This window comes from Tupaia chinensis, unplaced genomic scaffold (assembly GCF_000334495.1).
Source record: "Tupaia chinensis unplaced genomic scaffold, TupChi_1.0 Scaffold000318_1, whole genome shotgun sequence".
NCBI classification, from domain to species: Eukaryota; Metazoa; Chordata; class Mammalia; order Scandentia; family Tupaiidae; genus Tupaia; species Tupaia belangeri.
The window spans coordinates 3,932,456-3,953,203 of NW_006159811.1; the positions used below are offsets into that span (position 1 = coordinate 3,932,456).

The 20,748-nt window shown below is 37.1% G+C and overlaps 2 pseudogenes; both read left to right on the plus strand.

Annotated features, from left to right (window-relative positions):
* Positions 1-469: 469 nt before the first annotated feature.
* LOC102474675 (60S ribosomal protein L17 pseudogene) lies at positions 470-1,034 on the plus strand (annotated as a pseudogene).
* A 15,494-nt stretch (positions 1,035-16,528) lies between these two features.
* On the plus strand, positions 16,529-17,900 carry LOC102495037 (hydroxysteroid dehydrogenase-like protein 2; annotated as a pseudogene).
* Positions 17,901-20,748: the final 2,848 nt, after the last annotated feature.

Genomic DNA, 20,748 nt, shown 5'->3' on the forward strand with positions numbered 1-20,748 from the left:
AAGTAGGTCTTTTGAAAGTGTGATGCTTCCATGGAAAAGATTGCAGAAATGTCACAGACTCTGTAAAGTAACTTGGCAGGGATACCTGGAATGGAGGGGTGGTGTATTGTTCATGATGTTTGTGCCTTCCTCATGATAGTTATTTAAAAATAAGCAACCCAAACTTGGAAATGTGAAACTTTGAAAATTCTATTATAGGACTCTAGTTATTGTTCTCCTAGAGCTTCAGTTATCTATGGATATTACCACCAAAGGGAACTGTTGCTCTAAGTGTGGCTACTTTAAATAGGTGATGTAGTTTCTCTGCATTATACTTCACATCCCTTACCCCTGAGACGTATTTAAAGGTAAGTCAGCTCTCTTTTTTGCTATAGGGAGTTAGTTTAAAAGGTGTCTGCACCAAGTATTAAGAAGAACAACCAATGGGGCTCTTCCTCTTCTCCTTAGCGGCCTGAGGTGAATTTTGAAAATGGTTTGCTATTCACTTGACCCAGAGAACCCCACAAAGTCATGCAAGTCAAAAGGTTCAAATCTTCGTGTTCACTTTAAGAACACTCATGAAACTGCCCAGGCCATCAAGGGTATGCATATCTGAAAAGCCACCAAGTATCTGAAGGATGTCACTTTACAGAAGCAGTGTGTGCCATTCCGTCATTACAATGGTGGAGTTGGTAGATGTGCCCAGGCTAAACAGTGGGGCTGGACACGAGGTCGGTGGCCCAAAAAGAGTGCTGAATTTTTGCTGCACATGCTTAAAAATGCAGAGAGTAATGCTGAACTTAAGGGGTTAGATGTAGATTCTCTGATCCTTGAGCACATTCAGGTGAATAAGGCACCAAAGATGCGCCGTTGTACGTATAGAGCTCATGGACGGATTAACCCATACATGAGCTCCCCCTGCCACATCGAAATGATCCTCACTGAAAAGGAGTGCTCATGTTCCTAAACTGGAAGAGGAAGTTGCACAGAAGAAAAAGATATCCCAGAAGAAGTGGAAGAAACAAATTTATGGCACAGAAATAAAGTCAGCATAAAATAAATGTAAATAAAATTAAAAAAAAAAAAGGGGGATCCATGAGCTTTCCCTAATGCCATACTGTGACAGTCATCAAAGAACTGTTGTACCAAGCAGTAGAAATCTATGAAGAATGAGGGTAGCAGAGGCAGCATCAGAGTAACATGGCACTAAGGCAAGATAATCCAACTGAAAGGGCTTCCATAAATAAGCCCTCTGTGAATTCTCCCTGTCCCCCAAATAACTGGGAATATGTTGACAATTTCTGGCAAATCAGTTTGAAGGGAAATTATGCCATGATCACATACATATGTAAGAAAAATTGTGCCTTATATTAATATTTCTAGGATGGTGAGGCTTAAAGTATATGGATTACATTCTATAGCACAAATATTTAACTTCATAATATAGTGTTTTGAATCCTGTGAAAATTCAATTAACAATCTGAAATTACTTCAAACTAAGATCAGTATGAACTGATATCAGCATGACTGCTTTTGATTTTACAAGAAGGAAGCGTGAAATATGTTGCACATGACTCTTGTAATGTTGCATATTACTAGTCACCCAGTTCATTGGTGCTACCCATACTGCTTAGCACTCTGAAAAACCAGACACATTCTCCCTTTTCCCTGCCCTCCCAGAGCCTCCTCTTCACTACCCTATTCCCAAGTCTATAGCACAAGATCACTTTCCCAAAACAAACTGAAATGGATCTTATGAACCATAGAAATAACTTCATGTAGCATGGAATAAATTAATCCAAATTAAATCATTGTATTTCAGAATGTTGGTATCACCACTTTTTGCTTCTTAATAATCACAATACACTTCCAAAATAAACAACATCATCACAAAATAGCCAGAATATGGAGTTCATGTGTTTTTGTTGTTGTTGCCTTTTTTTAAGAGAGAAATTTTTGCTATAGGGAATGTGTATTTGCCAGACAGAGAGAGATAGAAATTGAGAAATCACTCCTCCAGGGAGGATGGACACACCACAGTCCCTTGTCCTCCATTCTCTTTTCCAGATCTTGGGCATGCACGCATATGTTCCCGGCATGAGTTTTAAGCCACCAGGATCGAGACTCAAACAGCAGTGGACTTCTAGGAGTCCAGCAATGTAACCATTATGTCATCTGCTGGTCCCTTGCTATTATTTTTTAAAGAGAAAGGCCATCTGTTACAAAGCATCCATTCTTCCAGGCTCTCTTACCATTTTGTTCCTCAAGCTGTTCTGCAGACAGCATTCTCTTGCCCATTTCAGTGTATCAAATAGATCCTGAACCTTAGTTCTAACATTCTCATATTGCAAAGGATTTCTCAGAGCAACAGAAATGATCCACACAGATAAATAAGGGTTGGCTATATGGCCCAGGATGGCCTCAAACTCACAGTGCCTTGGCCTCTTGAGTAGCTGAGATTACAAACATAGGACACCACACCTGGCTTTGGCCATAATTTAAATGCTTTATGTCTACCTGGTCAAAATAAAATTTGGCCAATGGACTCTTCCCCATGCATGTGAATTTCTGCTACATTACAGAAACAACCCATTGTCCAGAAAGACTGTACATAAGCAATGTGAAACACTGAACAACTTCTTTTTAAATCTTACTCTGTCTACATTGCTTTGCTGTCTGTTCTACCAGATGATTAACAAGAACATCTCCAAGCTGCTATATTCAGTTGAGTGCTTATTATCCATTTTCACATCCTTAAAGACTTCCAATGTCACATTATGAAGAAGCATTTGTATATGGCACCATGTGAAAAAGTCAATAATGCTAGAGGGCTCCACCTCCATAGAAAATTAGTAGGAAAGGGGGCTGGTAGGTGGTGTGGTGGTTAAGGGCATTGGACTCCCCACAAGGCTGATTGTTGTTCTAGACCCAGACCTGGAGGCTTGCTTTCTCACTTTCTCTCTCTTTTTCTCTCTGTGTTTCTGGAAATATTAAAATAATAACAATAAATAAAGTTGAATAAAATAATTCTTTAAAAAAGAGCATTTAAAATAAATTAATAGGAAAGGGAAAGATAAATTCATTTCACCTTAGATTCTTACCACACTGGCTCTATTATTTTCTTCCTTTTTTTTTTGGAGAGGTTTTTGCTATAGGGCACATGCACTCGCCAGAAAGATAGAGAGAGACAGAGAGATAAAAAGTGAGAAATCACCCCTCAGGGAGGATGTCCATGCCATAATCCCTTCTCCATTCTCCTCTCAGGATCTTGGGCACGCACGCACATGCACCCAACATGAGTTTAAGCCACTGGGTCCAGGACTCGAACCATGGTCGACTACATGGGAGTTCAGCGACATAGCCATTACACTAACTGCTGGTCCTTCTATTACTTTATTTCTAGGCAATAGAAATAATTGAAATGGAAACCTATGCTCCAGGGAGATAGAGGGGCAGGTCACTGCCGGTCACTCTGGATATTCAGACACTTGTTTTGTACAGCTCATCCCATCCTCACGGTGAAACCAGAATCTGGAGGCTGAAGTTCTACTTGTCTATAAATGATCGTTTGTCTTACACTAAAAGGCTAGTTTACAACACCTATATCAATTACCACCTGAATCAAAGTTTAAATATTACTTCGTTTCCTTTTGATTGGAGAAAGGGTAAATGCGGCGGTCCTTTATATTCTAGCAACCAGGAAAGACCAAGGTGACTTTGGTGAGGAAGTTGCCTTGTGATACTATCATTATCAGTAATTAGCTACAGTTAGTAAGCTTCTATTAATCAAATCCACATCTGGAAAGACTTTAACTAATTCTGTAAGGTGAACAGTGTTTGCAAAATTTAAAGCATGGAAGGTAACATTGCATAACTTTGCAAGCCAATGTAGAGGGAAAAACAGAAAATCTTAGCATTAAAGCACAGATAATCTTATTTAATTAATCCTATTGTCCATAAAATTACACATAACATCTGTATATGTTAGTAAATAATTTAAAATACTCTATTTGACAAAATAAAAAACTAAGAAAAAAACAAAATTTAAAGTACTATACATCTATCTCTCTCATGTGCTAGCTAATGAGATGAGATACTACAGTAAATGTCTAAGCATATTGCAAATAAATTGACAAAGATGAAAATCTCAATTTTAGGGCCTATGAGTATACCTCCTTGGCATCTCTCTAATGGGGAAAATATAAAATTCTGAGGAAGACTGTAAACTCATACCCCGTGTGTGTGCATGCCCAAGATCCTAAGATGAGAAAGGAGGAGAAGGAACTGGCGTGGCCATCGCCTCTGGAGGGTGATTTCTTGCTTTCTATCTGTCTGTCTGTCTTTCTGATGAGCTCGCGTGCCCTATAGCAAAAACCTCTAAAAAAAAAAAAAAAAACCTAAAAACCTAGATTCTTTCTGCAGAAAAATACATAAAAAGACATGCTCACTTGGTTTTTGCTTATAATCTCAGGAAAAATTAAGAATCTCATGAAGTCCTAGGATTTCATGAAAATGTTAAGATCTTGCTGACTCTAAAGGACAATTTTCTGGACTAGATTGTATTTGTATATGTCTAAACATTTTGAGTTCCATGTTTGTGAAAATCACATTGACTTACTAATCTATACAAAGCTTATTTGTACTGCAAAATATTTTCTATTTAGGAAACTGAGGGAATGCATTTAACGGTCACTCTCGAATTCTGCTAAATTGTCTACTTATGTAGACAATTATGATGACATCACAAGATTTTTCTAATAAGTTCTTTCAGAAAAAAATGATGTTTTTACTATTCTAATATTTTGTAATATACTCTTGATATAATACCAAATAAGCAAATTTCTATTTCTTCTTATAATAAAGTATAATAATAGGTCATTTGGAAAGTTATGACATATTTTTCAAAGTATTTCCATGCAAAAATGCATCGTGACTTTCTTGACAACCCAATATATGCCATATTTTAATTTTATGTCTATATTTTCAGCAACAAACTCTTACCAAAGAGAATAATTTCTATTATATTATTTAATGTCTTGATTACTAATAAATCAAGACCGCATTAGAGAATCCACAAACATCAACATACTGTTCATACATATGAATCTATTTTATTATAAACATACCAAAAAAAAAGCCTAAACATAGCATTGCTCAATTATACAATTCCAGAATGACTGTATGATGTGTCAAGTGAGTCAGTACTTAAACTCATAGATACAAAATCCTGTATTCACTTAAGAAAGCTGCTTCTCTCAGACTCCATATGAGTTATGCAAACTGCACATACTTTTATTACTTCAAAATGCATTCTTTGTAACATTCTTGGATAGTTACTTGAAGTTTCTTTTAATAAGTTAGAAAAATAAATTACGTTTTACCAAAATAAAGCTAGAAAAGGCCAAACGATGTTTACAAAGGAAGAATGGAGAGATACCATTTAAGGATCAGTGAAAAGAATCAAGTTTATGATGGTGCTAAAGATGGAGGGGGCCTGATTTCCTCACCCAAATTCTGAACCGATCAAGGAAAAACATGATATCAGGGAAATGTAGATTGATACATGATCTTTAATTCTTGTAGAGGCTTGGGCTGGAACACATCCCTTAGGTTTGAGACAATTTTCTAATACTGAAGCCCACAGTTACACAGAATGATTCCCCAGTCACAGGCTGTGTTTGGCTCTGCTTCTGGGGCCTGACTCTATAAACTTACTGCATGAAGAAACTGACAAAAATACATGCTCCCTCCAGTCAGCTGGGATCTGTAAGGAACAGAAGAGGCTTAGATTTACAGCCCCAGTTCTTAGGAGTGAGGTAGAGGAGAGAGACCTGAGCATTATATTAATGTATTCATATAAGGAAACATCTGAACTGGGGCATTAGTGTTCATAGTGAATGTGATCTGACAGGAGAACTGAGCTAAGGTGGGTCACAAAGTGGGAACTTCAAGACTCCATGAATCAAGCAAAAGGAAAGTTAAAAACATATCCAAAGAGGAGAGTCAAGGGGACTATTGACAAGGTAACAGCAGGATGAAACTGTCACTTAGATGATTCTATACTTTGAGGTAGCTTCTCATATATGGTTACAATTCTACCTCATACAACCAACATTCCCTGCCAATGTGTAATCTAAAATCACTTATTTATTAGGATAATTACTCTTACTTTGGTATACTGATATGGAGCAGCCCAGAACTTATGAGTGACCTTAAAGAAATCCAGGGATGATAAATGCCTGGGCTTTGAATCCCCCCTTCCCCAGAGTTAGCTGCCTCTGCCTGGAGTGTCGAGCAGCTGGAGGCATTGAGAAATTTAAATTCCCTACTTCTCTGCCAGCTCTGTATTAGGGCAGACACTGAGCCTTTTCCCTGATAAGACACTCCAACATGCTGAAACTGCCCTTCCCCAAATCATCCATAAAAGCCTGTGTTCAACTCTCAGCTTGGGCCGGAGATTCAGAGTAGTAATTCTTCCATGCCCTGCTAACAAAATAAATAGTTCTCCTTTTTCCTCTCTAAAGTGCTGTGTTTTTCTTCCTAGGTGTCTGTTTTCCTACAACAATACTAGTCCTTTTGCTAGATTTTTAAATGTCACTCTCTTGAGTTTTAAAGTAATACTATATAGTTCATGTAAATAATACTAGATCTCTTGAGATATTTCACATTATTTAAATGCTTCTTTTTCTTAAAAATTAAAAAATTTTACTATATAAACTCACATATCTAAGAAAAGTAACTCCTCTTTACAGTTCTGTCCTGTATATGCCAATCATTGATTGCTACCAACCTCTTTCATACAATTTTTAAATTTAAAAAGTACTACAATTTAGACAAATGAGAAAACAAAGACAAGTGCAACTAAATGAACATAAAAATGTGATCAATGCCACCGAAGATAACTATACTTAATATTTTGATTTAGGTCTTCTCAGTAACTTTTTTCATTGTACCTTTTCTTTTAACCAAATGGTACCACTTAAAATAAAATTTTAAACAACATATATTGTATATAGCCTCATAATAAAATGCACATTCTCATTGAGAGACATCCATGGATTAAATTAACATTTACTGAATTCCTTCTCTGTGCCTGGCACTGTGCTAGGCACTGGCTCAATGATGGCGACTTAGAACAGACACAGGCATCGTGTTTGTGATACCTAAATGAGTGAGGGAGCCTCCACTACAGCAGTGCAGGCTGGGTGATGCTGTGACTCAGCAGGCTGAAGCCACAGCCACAGGAATGATTCTCAGCTCATCCTGAAAGCTAGGTGCAGTGGTGCGTCCCTGCAGTGCCAGTTACTCAGGAGGATAGGGCAGAAAGAACAGAGAAATGGCAAGACCCTGTCAAGTAGTAATAGTAGTGATATTAATAATTAATGGGGAAGAGAGATAATAAATTAAAAACCCAACACATTAATCACGAAATACCCTATAAGCCAACATGCTATTATATGTGTAATGTATTTTATTTTCTTATGGATTATTGTTACTTTAGGGAAATAGAATTGTCCACAAAAATAAATTATAGGGAGATTTCAGATTCAAATGTAACAAAATAACAAATATCAGTACTTTTAATTTCTTTAAGAGAGATTTTTGCTATAGAATGCATGCACTCACCAAAAGACACACAGAGAGAGACAGAAAGAGAGAAAGTAAGAAATCACCCTCCAGGGGGATGGCCATGCTCTGGATTTGGGGCACACAAGCATACACACCTAGGGTGAGTTTCAAGCCTCTGGAACTGGGACTCAAGCCAAGTTCAACCATTAAGAAGTCCAGTGCCTTAATCACTATACCACCAGCTGGCCCCACAAATGCCAGTTCTAAGAAACTGGAATAAGTACATTCCACCTACCTGTCCTACTAAATGTAGCTATACAATATGGACAGAATACACAGAAATGAGATCTGTAAAAAGTACATATTACAAAGCAGGTGGGTAAGATGAACAGAATCTGGAAAGCAACCAACTGGCAATGGGTTTTACCATTTGATTCCTACAGTCCTCTTTCTTGTTCCAAGACAAAACCACAGTCTGGGAAGGGTACAGCAAAGGAAGGTAACTAAAGTCACAGCTTTCTGTCTCTAGGACCAAAGGGAGAATATCCGGCACTCAGAAAGTACTAGGGAGATCATAGTGAAGGAAGAGCTTGGGAAAATAACTCATAAAGCTATTTGTGAATTTCTGGGCATACTCTCCAGCTGTGGATGAATGGATCTGATCCTAAATAACATATCAAAAACTTTGAGAATTGTGTTAATAGATAGGTACTGCCCAGACTGCAGACTGGCTGCTCAGCAGTGTACACACAGATGAGATGTGAAAAGTACTGCAAAGACTTGGGAAACTGAACTGATGAGGAAACACAGCCTACAGAAAGTGTATCAGACCTGGTAGGCTGACACACCCAGGTCACCCTGACATCACTATAAAGATCAACATTCTCTATACGATTTTCGATGACTCAAAGTCTCACAAAATCATGTGGAATATGTCTAGGACACAATCCATAATTACTCATCACGTGAAGACATGGGAACATTTCAGGAAAGAAAGTAAAAGAAATGAAAAGAACTGTCAACCTAGAATTCTATACTTAGTGAAAATATTCTTCTGCTGAAATTAAGACACACTCAGATGTAAGAAAATGTGTTCCCATCATTCCTACTTAAAATGAATTGCTAAAGAAATGTGGTCAGACATTCTCATACATTGCTCAAAGTCTCATGCATTGCTACTGAGCAGACAGCTGCTCTGCAAATGCTTCAGTAATTTCTTATAAACTTAACGACTCTTACATCACATATGGCTCAACAATATCATTTCTAGATACTTATCCACAAATATCTTGCTCATATTTAAAATTGTCAAAAATGGAAACAATCAAAATGTTCAACAGGTAAATGGACAAATTATTATACTATTAATACAATGAGATATTACTCAGCAATAAAAAAAGAACTAATAATATATGAAACAACAGGGATAAATGTCCAGACCATTATGCTAAGTACAAGAGTCCAAACACAAAAGACCATACCTTGTGTAGTTTTATTTATATGAAGCTCTATGGTGATAGAAAGCAGATTAGTGGTTGCTTGTGGACAGAAGTTGGGAGATATGCCAAAGTGACTGGATAGTCACTTTGATGTTGGATATTTTTTATATTTTAATTATGTTGAGAACTACATGGGTGTATTAACTAAACTCATTGAAATATACTTAAAGTATACACTTAAAGTACATTTAAGTGTACTTTCATTGTATTTAAATCATTCCTCAACTAAGTTAATATAAAACACAACAAGGCAAAACCTCAATAATTGTACTGACTCTTTCTTTCAAGAGATTAAATGCATCTTAAACTTGAACATTATGAAAACTTATTGGCACATATAACCAAATGTATAGTTCAAATAATCAAGCTATAGGAAAGACAGGCGGGGAGCCTATCTCAAGTAAAATGAGAACAAAAATCCAATTATTGCCAAGAGTCTCCATTTCTCATTTCATGAGTATGTCTGTCTACTGATCTCAGTTTCTCAAATTGCCAGAAACTAGAATGACTGACAGCTCCCAGATAAACATTCTCACAGCTTCATAACCAAAAAAAAAAAACAAAATAAAACAAAACAACAACAAAAAACAAACAAACAAACAAACAAAACCCTTCCTCTTAGATTAAATTTGAAAAATCTGGGGCAGGACTCTGATTGACTTACCTTGGGCTATGTAATTATTTTTGACCAATCAGTGTGTTTAAGGGTTTAGGGTACAGGACTGATCCAATCTGAGGTAAATGGGGATTCCTTAACCATGGGCTCTGATAGGAAAAGCCAAGTTACATGAAGGGACTTCAAAAAGTTTGTGGGAAAATGTAATTAAAGCACAAGTTTATTTGGATGAAAAATATTTTTAAATCCATACATAGTTTTTTTTTTTCATAACGAGTTTCATCCAGGAACTTTCTGAAGACCCCTCACATAAAGAAAAAATGGCTGCTTTCAGAATAAACATAAAAGCAGGAGAGAAATAATAAATGAATAAAATAAACATGAAAGCAGGAGAGAGGCTGATTTTTTAATAGAAAAAATAAATAGCACAAGAAAGGCTATAAAACTAAAACAAAAAAATCCACCCTCATTTTTTTCTCTAGCAGTGGACATTAAAGAAAAATATTTTAAATTCTTTGTACCTGCACTGAACTGAGACAATCAATTTGTAATACAGTCATTTCCATCTCCAAACTTCTTATTTACTAAGAGTGTGAACGTTTTGCTTTGCTAGAAGTTTATCAGGCTTTTCTACACATATTATGAAGAGAATAACTATTCCTATAATCATAAAATTGGCTGTTTCAAATAATGAGAGGAATCGCCTGGAGACTTCACCAAGTCCCTTCTTACTTGCGTAAGATAACACTGCTAGGCTGTTGGATTCCTTTTCAAAAGGTGAGTTACATTCACTGCAGATGGTACATCTGACTTTAGAGCAGGTGTTGTAGCAAGCCTGGCCCACAGCATCCCAATGCTGATCACCTGGACAGTTTCCAGCCACAGATTGGACTTTGAGTTGTTGAGGCGATTGTCAAAGAGATTGATAGTGTGAGCCATGTTGGAATTACCCATGATAAATGACACAATCTCCTTTACTCTTTTCAAAAGACAAGCTGTGAATCACAAGACTGTTGAGCTAAACTTGATGAGTACCTCCTTCACAATGGAAGGTGCCTAAAAACAGAGTCACAGCTAGGCTAGGGTCACCTGGACAAATCAGAGCTTTTAAGCTTCAATGACTCACTTTTGGGATATGGAAATCAACTAATTGAATATAATCCAATATTTGCAGACTTGAGAGGTACCTGTGGTAAACATTCTTTCTGTAATTCAGTTTGGCAACTATTACCCATTCTAGGCTCAGCATTGTGCCAGGTTTTATTAGTTAGCTTAAGCTGGGCTGCAATAACAAATAAAGGCTGAAATCTCAGTGATTAAACAATACAATATCATTGCTTACTTATTTAGGAGTCCAATGATTTTGGTGGCATGGGAGAGGAGGGAGATGGTGGAATCTGCATAATCCAGTTTCCTTTACCTCAATGCCTCCCAAATTCAGCAGGTCCAAGAATCACTGTGGAAGAGGAAGAGAATGTCAGATTATATCTGAGAGATCCACCATGATGTTCCTGCACTCAGGAGCTTAACTGTTATACTCACCATCTTCACTATCTTACCTTATAGTAATGTACTTTTCCCGGCTCTTCTTATGGATAGATAATTCTACTTCTCTTTGTTCATTCATGATAAATTGTGGGGGAGAGGAAGAGTTTAAATTATTTGTTTTCTTTATTCACATTAGAACATAAGCACCTGCATAAGAGAGAGAAAGAGAGACAGAGATGAACGTTCTCCTTAGGGCCTGCTCAGGCTACAATCCCCTCCTCCCAATCCTCCAGCCCGTCAGATCTTGGGCACTTACACACATTCCTGGCATATCAGGCTGACAATGCAGAGAAGGGATTAGAACCCAGTCACTGTGGAATTCTACTTCTCTTGAGCAGTAATTTACCACTGCACCATGAAGTCTGTGCAAATTATGGGGTTTAAGTGAAATTCCATAAAAAGAGGAGATAGAAAAAGAGAAAGAGACACTAAAAAGGTACAAAACTCAAGAAACATCTATATTGATGCTATTATAAATTTAATTTCTTTTGCAAATTCAATACACAACTAGTAAAAAACAATAAGTACTGTATCATAATTATCAATTGCTTATTATTCAACAAGCATTACTCAGTGCTTTGCTAAATGTGTGTCTAATATATATTTAACATCACTCACTGTCCCCCTCATCCAAGGCCGCCTCTGTATTGCAGAAGTGAGGCTGGGAAAGTTGTTCCTAGAATTCTTTCTCTAACATTCCTGATTAGACTTTGCAAATGATAGGAAACTGCAGGCTAGTAGGAAGATGGGTGTGAAGGAACTCTTATTTTCCAGAGGCAATTCCGGCCAGAACCATAGACTTCCTGACACGTCCTGGAGAGACACCTGCTTTGCTGCTACAACTGAAAACTGATAAAAGATTCCGGAGGATTGCAGCCACTTTCAAATTTGTCCAGCATCACTTAGCAATCCAGAATAGAAGCATGCCCAAGAGAGGAATGGTCCTCTCCCTAAATCCTGATCATAAACCCACAGGAATACTGAGATAATAAAAAAACAGCCGTACACAAGGGAAAACAGAAGATCTGCTCCATAAAACATAAGCAGAAAAATAACAATATCATTTATTTATGAGTTTATCTCTTGTTCTTTCATAGAATCATTTATTCACTTTTTAGCTTTATTCAAAACTAGATTCAAACTGGCTTTGTGCTAATATCACTCCACTGAAGAAGTCCTGTATGGGTTGATGTTAATGTCATCCCATAGTCATCAGATTAAAATGATTGCCTTAGCCTAAAATTTATTTTAATGGAATATGTAGTAAATGTATTAAAGCCTTTGTAACATGAACACAACATTCCAAAATGTTAGTATTTAGATATTAAGTTGAGTTAAGCCTCCTACCCCCTCGCCCTCTTGCAGTGATACTGCTAGTCTGTATTGTGCCTCTGGGAGAACAGGAAAGAGGCCTCCTCCCTGGGGGGAGGCAGCACTGTGGCTACAAGACTAGGCAAGTAGCATTTCGAAAAATGTGTCCCTTCTTCCCAGCAGATGCAGTCCCACATCAGGTGTTCAGCTTTACAAGCAGAGTAGGAGCTGTGGGACAGTCTCCACTTATGCCCTGGATGGAGCATTTGGGCAAGGCACACACAACCAGCCAGCACAGCTACAAGCAGTGCTCTTGGCAAGCATCCTTCTTACTTTCGATTAGAGGCGGCATCTAGGATATCATTCTACACAGCCCCACATCTCCACTGAAGACTCCAGATCTTCAGACTCTGAACTACAAAATACTGTGTCTCTTCCTTAAAATAATGCAATAGACCACGATCTTTAATTCTTGCCTTGTAAATTACTTATATGTAATGTATTAACTTTTAAATTATCATTTAGAGGACAATTTCATGCAAAAGAGCCTTTACCTCAGCCCTTTGACAATGATCAGGAATTCATTTGTTCTTTTGTTCATTTTTTGTTATCTCTTAACCTAGTTTATTTATTTATTTATTTGGAGAGGTTTTTGCTAAGGTGCATGTATTCACCAGAAAGACAGAGAGAGACAGACAGACAGACAGACAGACAGAAGGTGAGAAATCATCCCCTGGGGACATGGCCATGCCGCAATCCCTTTTCCTCCATCCTCCTCTCAGGATCTTGGGCACGCATGCACACACACGCCTGGCATGAATTTAAGCCACCAGGTCTGGGACTCGAACCACGGTAGACCACATGGGAATCCAGTGACATAGCCATTACGCCAACTGCTGGTCCCAGTTTATATTTTAAAGATTTATTTAACTGTATTTATTATTATTATCTTTTTAAATGTGCTATAGATCTCGTGTGCAAGAGAGAGAAAGCAATCCACCAGGTCCTCAGTCAGTCATGTGGGAGTCCAAGCACCTTAACCACCATGCCACCTGTCGTCCTTACCTAGTTTGTTTTTTAGATAATTATTCCAAGTACTTTTTTCCTCTGCTCTAGAATTTTTTATTATGATTTTTGATTTATATATAATCATTGTACCTCTTAGTGAGGTGCAGCATGGTTTTTCAAAGCACATACACATTGTGTACTATTCAGCATTGAATGTTATGTTGTGTAACTTGGTAAGAAATCTACTAGGGTTTTGTTTTGTTTTGCTTTGATGTATATACTGAATTATCAATAGAATTTTTTACATCATCCCATAACCTATTTCACTTGTTTTCATTTATTCTTAGGTCTTTTATTCATTTCTTCTGATCCTTTCTACTTACTCTGCCATACAGTTTCTGGTATCTACAATTACTCTTTCTATGCCTATGTCATCAAGTCCTGCAGTTTCCACCACAAAAGGCTGACATTCAGTATATGCTAAGTGGGGATATACAGTGGTTGTCTTTTATAAGACAAGGCTATAAGCCTAGCTTATTTCACTTCATTGTCTTCTAGATACATCTGTTGTACATTGTGTCAAATGAGAAGGCAATGTTCTTTAAGACTGAGTAGTCTTCCATTGTATATATGTGCCACAGTTTCTTTATCTATTCATTGGTTGTTGGGTACTTAGGTTGATTCCATATCTTAGCTACCGTGAATAATGCTGTGATAAAGAAAGATCTGAAAATGATTTTCAGATCAAGGGATTTTTTTAACCCTTTGGGTAAATACCCAACAGTGGGGTTACTGGGTCATACAGTAGTTCTGTTTTCAGATGTTTGAGGAATTGCCATACTGTTTTATGTAATGGCAGTACTAATTTGCATTTCTTCCAGCAGTGAATGCAGGCTCTCTTTTCCCTCCCATCTTATTAAAACTTGTTAGTCTTTGTTTTCTTGATCATAACCAATCTGACTGAGGCCTCATTGTGGATTTTATTTTTATTTCCCTTACAAAATAGGCAATGTTGAACATTTTTTCATATGCTTCTTAGCCTTTTGTATGCCTTCTTTTGAGAGTTGTCTGTTCAGATTGATGACTCATTTTTTAAATTAAATTATTATATTTTTTAAAAGTTCCTTTCTTGAGGGACAGAAAGAGAGAGACAGAGAGGGTCAGAGACTCTTGATAGGGTCTTTTCACACTGTGATCCCCTCTCATCCTTCCAGCCAAGCCAGATCATCAGTATGCTATATGTAACCTGGGATGCAAACTCTGGACCTTTCCACATAGCTCCATGGCACCTTGCTTTCCCCACCACTATGGCTGGACCTCCATGTCTACTCTTTGAACACAGGTGTACTAAGTGCCCATATAGGTCAAATCCTGAGCTATGTGCTAGGGAAACACTGGTGAAAGGTAGCGACATATTCCTTCATGGATACACAATTTGAGGGGTAAGTACACAAGATCAAGGTGATTAATGATAATTCAGTGTGAAACTCAGCTCTAACAAAGGAATGGGTATAATAGAAAAATCAAATTGGAGGCAGCCACACAAAACTTGGGAATCAGGAGAGTTTTCTTAAAGAATCAAGTATCCCTGAAAGATAGGGAAGAGTTTGCCAGGCAGAGGGAATGAAGATAGGAATGGTTTGGGCATTTCCAGAAGATGGAAAACCATGTGTAAAGGCCTGGGGATAAAATACACTGTGATTGACCTTGGATATAATTCAACGGGATAGAAAAAGATATCTTCATGGGGCTAAAGAGAGGTCAGTACTATTGGATCATGGATCACCATGGAAGAACAGTAAAATAAGTAAATAAAAAGAAAGAAAGAAAACAATAGTTAATGAGAAAAGACAGCTCAGTTTTGCAAGTCATGTTTTAATTTTAGGTTTTTAATCATAACTTGGTTTCAAAACTATGACTTTCTTCACTATTTATTCAGCAGGTTTTTTTCAAGCATCTATTAAGTTTCAGACTACTCCCTGGTATGCATTCAAGACACATCCACTATGTGCTGGATTTTCAAGACACCTCAGTGAATAATAGGGAAAAAAAAAAAATCCCTGCCCTTGTAGAACTATATTTAACAAAGATGAAACACTAAACCTTAATGATAAACTATGATAGAGGTACAAAAAAAAAGAAAAAGTAGAATAGGGTCAAGACACTGGGAGATACAGGGTGGTGGGTTTTAAATACGTTGGCATGGGTAGGCTTCATTGAGTATCTCTTCCTTGTCTTTCTGTACTCTCCTTAATTAGTTGAAAGTAATACTGTCCACTTAGACACTCCATTAAAATTCAGAGCCTGCTGGGACTAGCCAATGGTGTAATGGTTATGTCGCTGGACTCCCACATGTCTGACCATAGTTGGAGTCCCAGACCCAGTGGCTCAAAACTCACACTGGGATGTGCGTGTGTGTGTGTGTGCCCAAAATCCCAAGAGAGAATGGAGAAGTGATTGCCATGTGGACATCCCTCCTGGGGATGATTTCTGGCTTTCTGTTTCTCTCTCTCTCTGGAGAGTGCATGCACCCTAGAGCAAAAATATCTCTCTTAAAAAAAATGCATAGCCTGCTAAAGTTTTGGGGTTTTGCTCTTCCTTTTGTATTCTGATTGTCACTACCCCAAACCAGAGTCTCCTCTTCTCTCATTCAAATCATTCAACAACCACCTACATGGGCTCTTTGATTCCATTCTTTCTCCTTCATCATTGATCATAGTTTTCATTACAAAATGACAACTATAATTATTCTACTCTTTTGTTCAAAAATCTCTGCCACCTCTATATTGTTTACCAATAAGCATCCTGACACCAATTCAGCTTTCAAATTCCACCACAACGCACACCCCTCCCCAGTCTGACTCCTGGCTATCTGTGGAGCTGTTTTCTAAAATTTTTCTCATGTTTTCATGTAGCCACCAGACTAATACAGGTTGAAATATAACATGGACATCCTTCTTTTGGATAATGTTCTGTCATTCATAACTCACCATAATTTTTCACTGTTGAAATCTCCATCTCTAAGGTCAGTTTGAATTTCTCTGTTTGTAAAGAATTTTTTATTTTTGGCCTTTCACTCTCCACTCACAGCTGCTATCGCCACCACCTTCTCCAGTCCATGATAGTCATGTTATCCAACACTGGGAAGCTAGCAGGATGTACACATTTTATCACAGGTGCAAGTCATGACATCAGCAAAACTACTGGGTTGAAAGCAGCAAAAGATGGAGCAAATATTGTAATTGCTGTGAAAACCACACATGTGCACCCCAAACTTCTAGACACAATCTATACTGCCATTGAAGAAACTGAAGCAGTTGGAGGAAAGGTCTTGCCATGTGTTGTTGACAAGAGAGATGAAGAACAAATCAGTAACACAGTGAAGAAAGCAGTTGAGAAATTTGAAGTAATCGATATTCCGATGAATAATGCCAGTGCTGGAAGCTTGACCAACACATTGGAGACACCTACAAAGAGTGAATTTGATGAAGAAAGTGAACACCAGAGGCACCTAGCTTACATCTAAAGCATGTATTCTTTATTTGAAAAAGAGTAATATTGCTCATATCCTCAATCTTAGCCAACCATTAAACCTAAATCCAGTGTGGTTTAAACAGCACTCTGTTTATACCATCATTAAGTATGGTATGTCTATGTGTGTGCTTGGAATGGCAGAAGAATTTAAAGGTGAAATTGCAGTCAATGTTTATGGCCTAAAACAGCCATACACACTGCTGCTATGGATATGCTGGGAGGCTCTGGTGTTGAAAAGCCAATGTAGAAAGTTTGATATCATTGTCGATGCTGCATATTCCATTTTCAAAAAGCTGAAAAGTTTTACTGGCAATTTTATTACTGATGAAAATATCTTAAAAGAAGAAGGACTAAAAAGACTTTGATGTCTATGCCATTAAACCAGGCCATCCTTTGATACTAGATTTCCTTTTTGGATGAATACTCAGAAACAATGACCAAGAGAATAGAATCACCTATTGCAGTTCAGAAGTCAAAGAAGAGAAGCCATAGGCACTATCGAAACCACATTCTGGAGCTATGGAAGAAACATTCAGAATTGTTAAGGACTATTTCAGCGATGGTGTTAAAGCCACTCAAGCAATCTGTCAGTTTGAACTCTCAGGAGAAGGTGGTGGCGTGTGGTTGCTTGACCTAGAAAACAAGGGTAGGAATGTCGGATTTGGAGAGCCCTCTGATTGGGCTGATGTGGTGATGAATATGATTTTGTAAAAATGTTTTCAGGACAACTAATACCAACAGTGGCATAAATGTCACGAAAATTGAAGATTAAAGGAAACATGGCCCTAACAATCTAATTGGAGAAGCTAATGAAACAGATGAATGCCAAACTGTGAAGGAAAAGGGAAAAAAATATGTTGACTACTATGCTCAGAGTATAAAAGCTCCACAGTTAAAATCTAGTTTGTTTTCTTCCTTAATGTATCATCAGGATATGCCTTTTTTGTTCTGGAAAAAAAATTGTGTAGCTATAAGATTTCAAATTTTAATTAAAACAGTTAGTTCATCATATATAAGCTTCATTAAGTGGAATTCTAAGGCATACTGTTTTTTATATTTTGAGGAATTTGCCCTCTGAGCCTTAAATCTCATTCACTGTCTTCTTTCAGGAAAATTATTTTGAACTAATCCCCTGAAAATGCAGAAAATTAAGCTTTTTCAAAGCCCCTTTTCATGTAAAATGAAGCTAATCTTATAAAAAAAATGATTTTTGGATTGTATGCTCATGAAATCCTTAATGATATTTTGGATTTGTATATACTTACCTTAAAGAAAAATCTTCTACAGTGTACTTTAGATAAATCACATAATAAGCTACTTACTAAATAATGCTTGTGAAGATGAAATGAAACAAAAAGCTTTTCATTGTGTTAACTAGCTAAGCATAGTTACCTACAGGAAACTATTAATGTAATTCAAATGTATCCTATTTGAAAGTATGTAAAAAATGTCCTAAAATAAAATGATTTTCTTCCCCAAAAAAGAGTTTTCTACTTTTTTCCCCAGTCATTCCAAGTAAGTGTTTCATTTTATGCCCTTCCATGGAATTTTGTTTATTTTCTTATGGCATCGGCTTTTATGTTTTCATTCTGAGTCATTCTGTTTGAAGTTATTTATAGATAGAAGACATTTCAGGCATTAGACTGGAAGCGTCCTTTGGACAGAGAGCAGGAACCTTCCCAGTTCTCTCTCCTTGACTTCCTTGCTTTATTCCTGGCCCAACACTTGCTAGAGAGTGAGGATTCAATATGCACTGAATTTAAATTCATGTTCTTAAACTTAGTTTAGGCAAAAAGATTGTTTTTCTAGAGGTCAATGTATTAGCGATCTCATTCATAGAATTAACATGATGGATAAGAGCATTTTTAACAAGCATCTTTTAATAATTATAAATGCCAGATTTCATCAGAAGCCTAGAGCAAGTATTATCACTGTGAGACAAACTAAATGCTACATGTGTCAATATTTACACAAGCAGATTACAACAGTGTGGTCTCATCAGTTCAGCTATTGTGTCTTGTGAGCTTAACTAAATTTCAAACTCCATAAGGAACTGCATTTCCCCCTGAAGTTATTAAAGGGTAGATTTCTTTTAATTAAACTCATTTGCATGACTAAATTAGATTTAATTACTCTCATTCATTTCACTAATACCTTTCTTTGATTAGAAAAGGAGAACTTTTATAATTGATTAAAATAGGATGCACTGGCCTTCTCCGTTGATCCTGGAGAACAGTTCTCATTTATGCTAGTGAACGATTGAGGAAGTAGAATTTATTTTTTTATCGAGTTCTCCTACCAACCTTCTCCATGAACCATGTGAGATGGACATGCAATCATGGTCCTCAGTTTTTCCATCTGACAAGCAGAGTGGTACCAATGGCAATGATAAGCATTTTGACTTCCCATGCAAGGGAAACCATGCTTTCATTGTGCAAATGCTTGAAAACTTCACATGTATTATAAACTATGAATATTATTGAAATTATTAATATCATAAATGAAAACATACTTTAATTTTGTTTCTATAAACAAGTTCCTCTTTACCTTTTGGGTGGTATATTTCTCATAATTTCATAAGATTGAAATTTACTATTATATTCATTCACTCATCCCTGTATGCATTTATTCAGTACAAATTTCTTCCACACAATGTTCCAGACATCATGATTGCTCTTGGATAGAATTCAATAAGCTCCTAATAATTCTAATAAAACATATTTCTCCCTCGGGAGTTCAGTCTTGAGAAAGAGACATATATGTAAACAAGTGCAATAAAAGCTTTGTGGCTGAAGTAGAAAAGTTGTGAACTCAGCTTGAAAGTACTTAAAATAGACCTTGTGAGATAAATAAGTTTGAAAAGATAGGAGAGGAAGGTTATTTTAGGACAAAGGAATTCTGTGTTCAAAGGCACTTAGCAAGAATAGAATGACATATTTGGAAAACTCTAGCTTAGCTTGACTGAAGATTTAGCTTTGAACATGGAGCAAGAAAGAACAAGTTTGGAGATAACTCATCCTGGAGATGAGTTGGCAGATGATCCCATCTATGTATCAGAAAGATAATGAAGTAACAGTGTGGAAAGTAGATCAGAGGGAGGTAGTCCAGTTAGGAAATTGTCTATTTCAAATATAATGCAGACTTAAATAATACACTAGCAATACATTTGGAGATAGGCGAACAAATAAAACCTATTTCATTGGTATTTAAAATATAGAATTGGGAGGTGGAAGTCTAAGATGTAAGTTTCTGCATTAGATGGTTTTTCAGGTAGTGGTGGTATCACCAAAACCATGAAAAGAGAAGTACATTTTGTCATGGGAGGAGAAGGAATGCTGACTTAAGCTTTGGGAATGTGATTTTGAAAAGAAGATAAATATATGTGTTCTCAGAATAGGGATATAGGGAAAAGTTCTAGATTTAGAAGTGCTTGTATTTGGTTTTAAATCTGCTCTGTAGTTTCTTTTGTAATTCCCCTCCCCCAAGTTACTGATACTGGTCTGACTATCGAAAGGGCCTTGCTTTCCCCTCTGATGGTGGAAGGTATTGGGCTCCAGCCAGGTCAGTCAGAAAACAAAAGTGTGTACTGTTTCAGGTGCTGGAAGAGAGAGGGTCATGTTCATTTCAGTAGGATCACTGGAACAAGTAGGCCAAGAGGAACTAATGGCCTCTCTGCCTTGATAT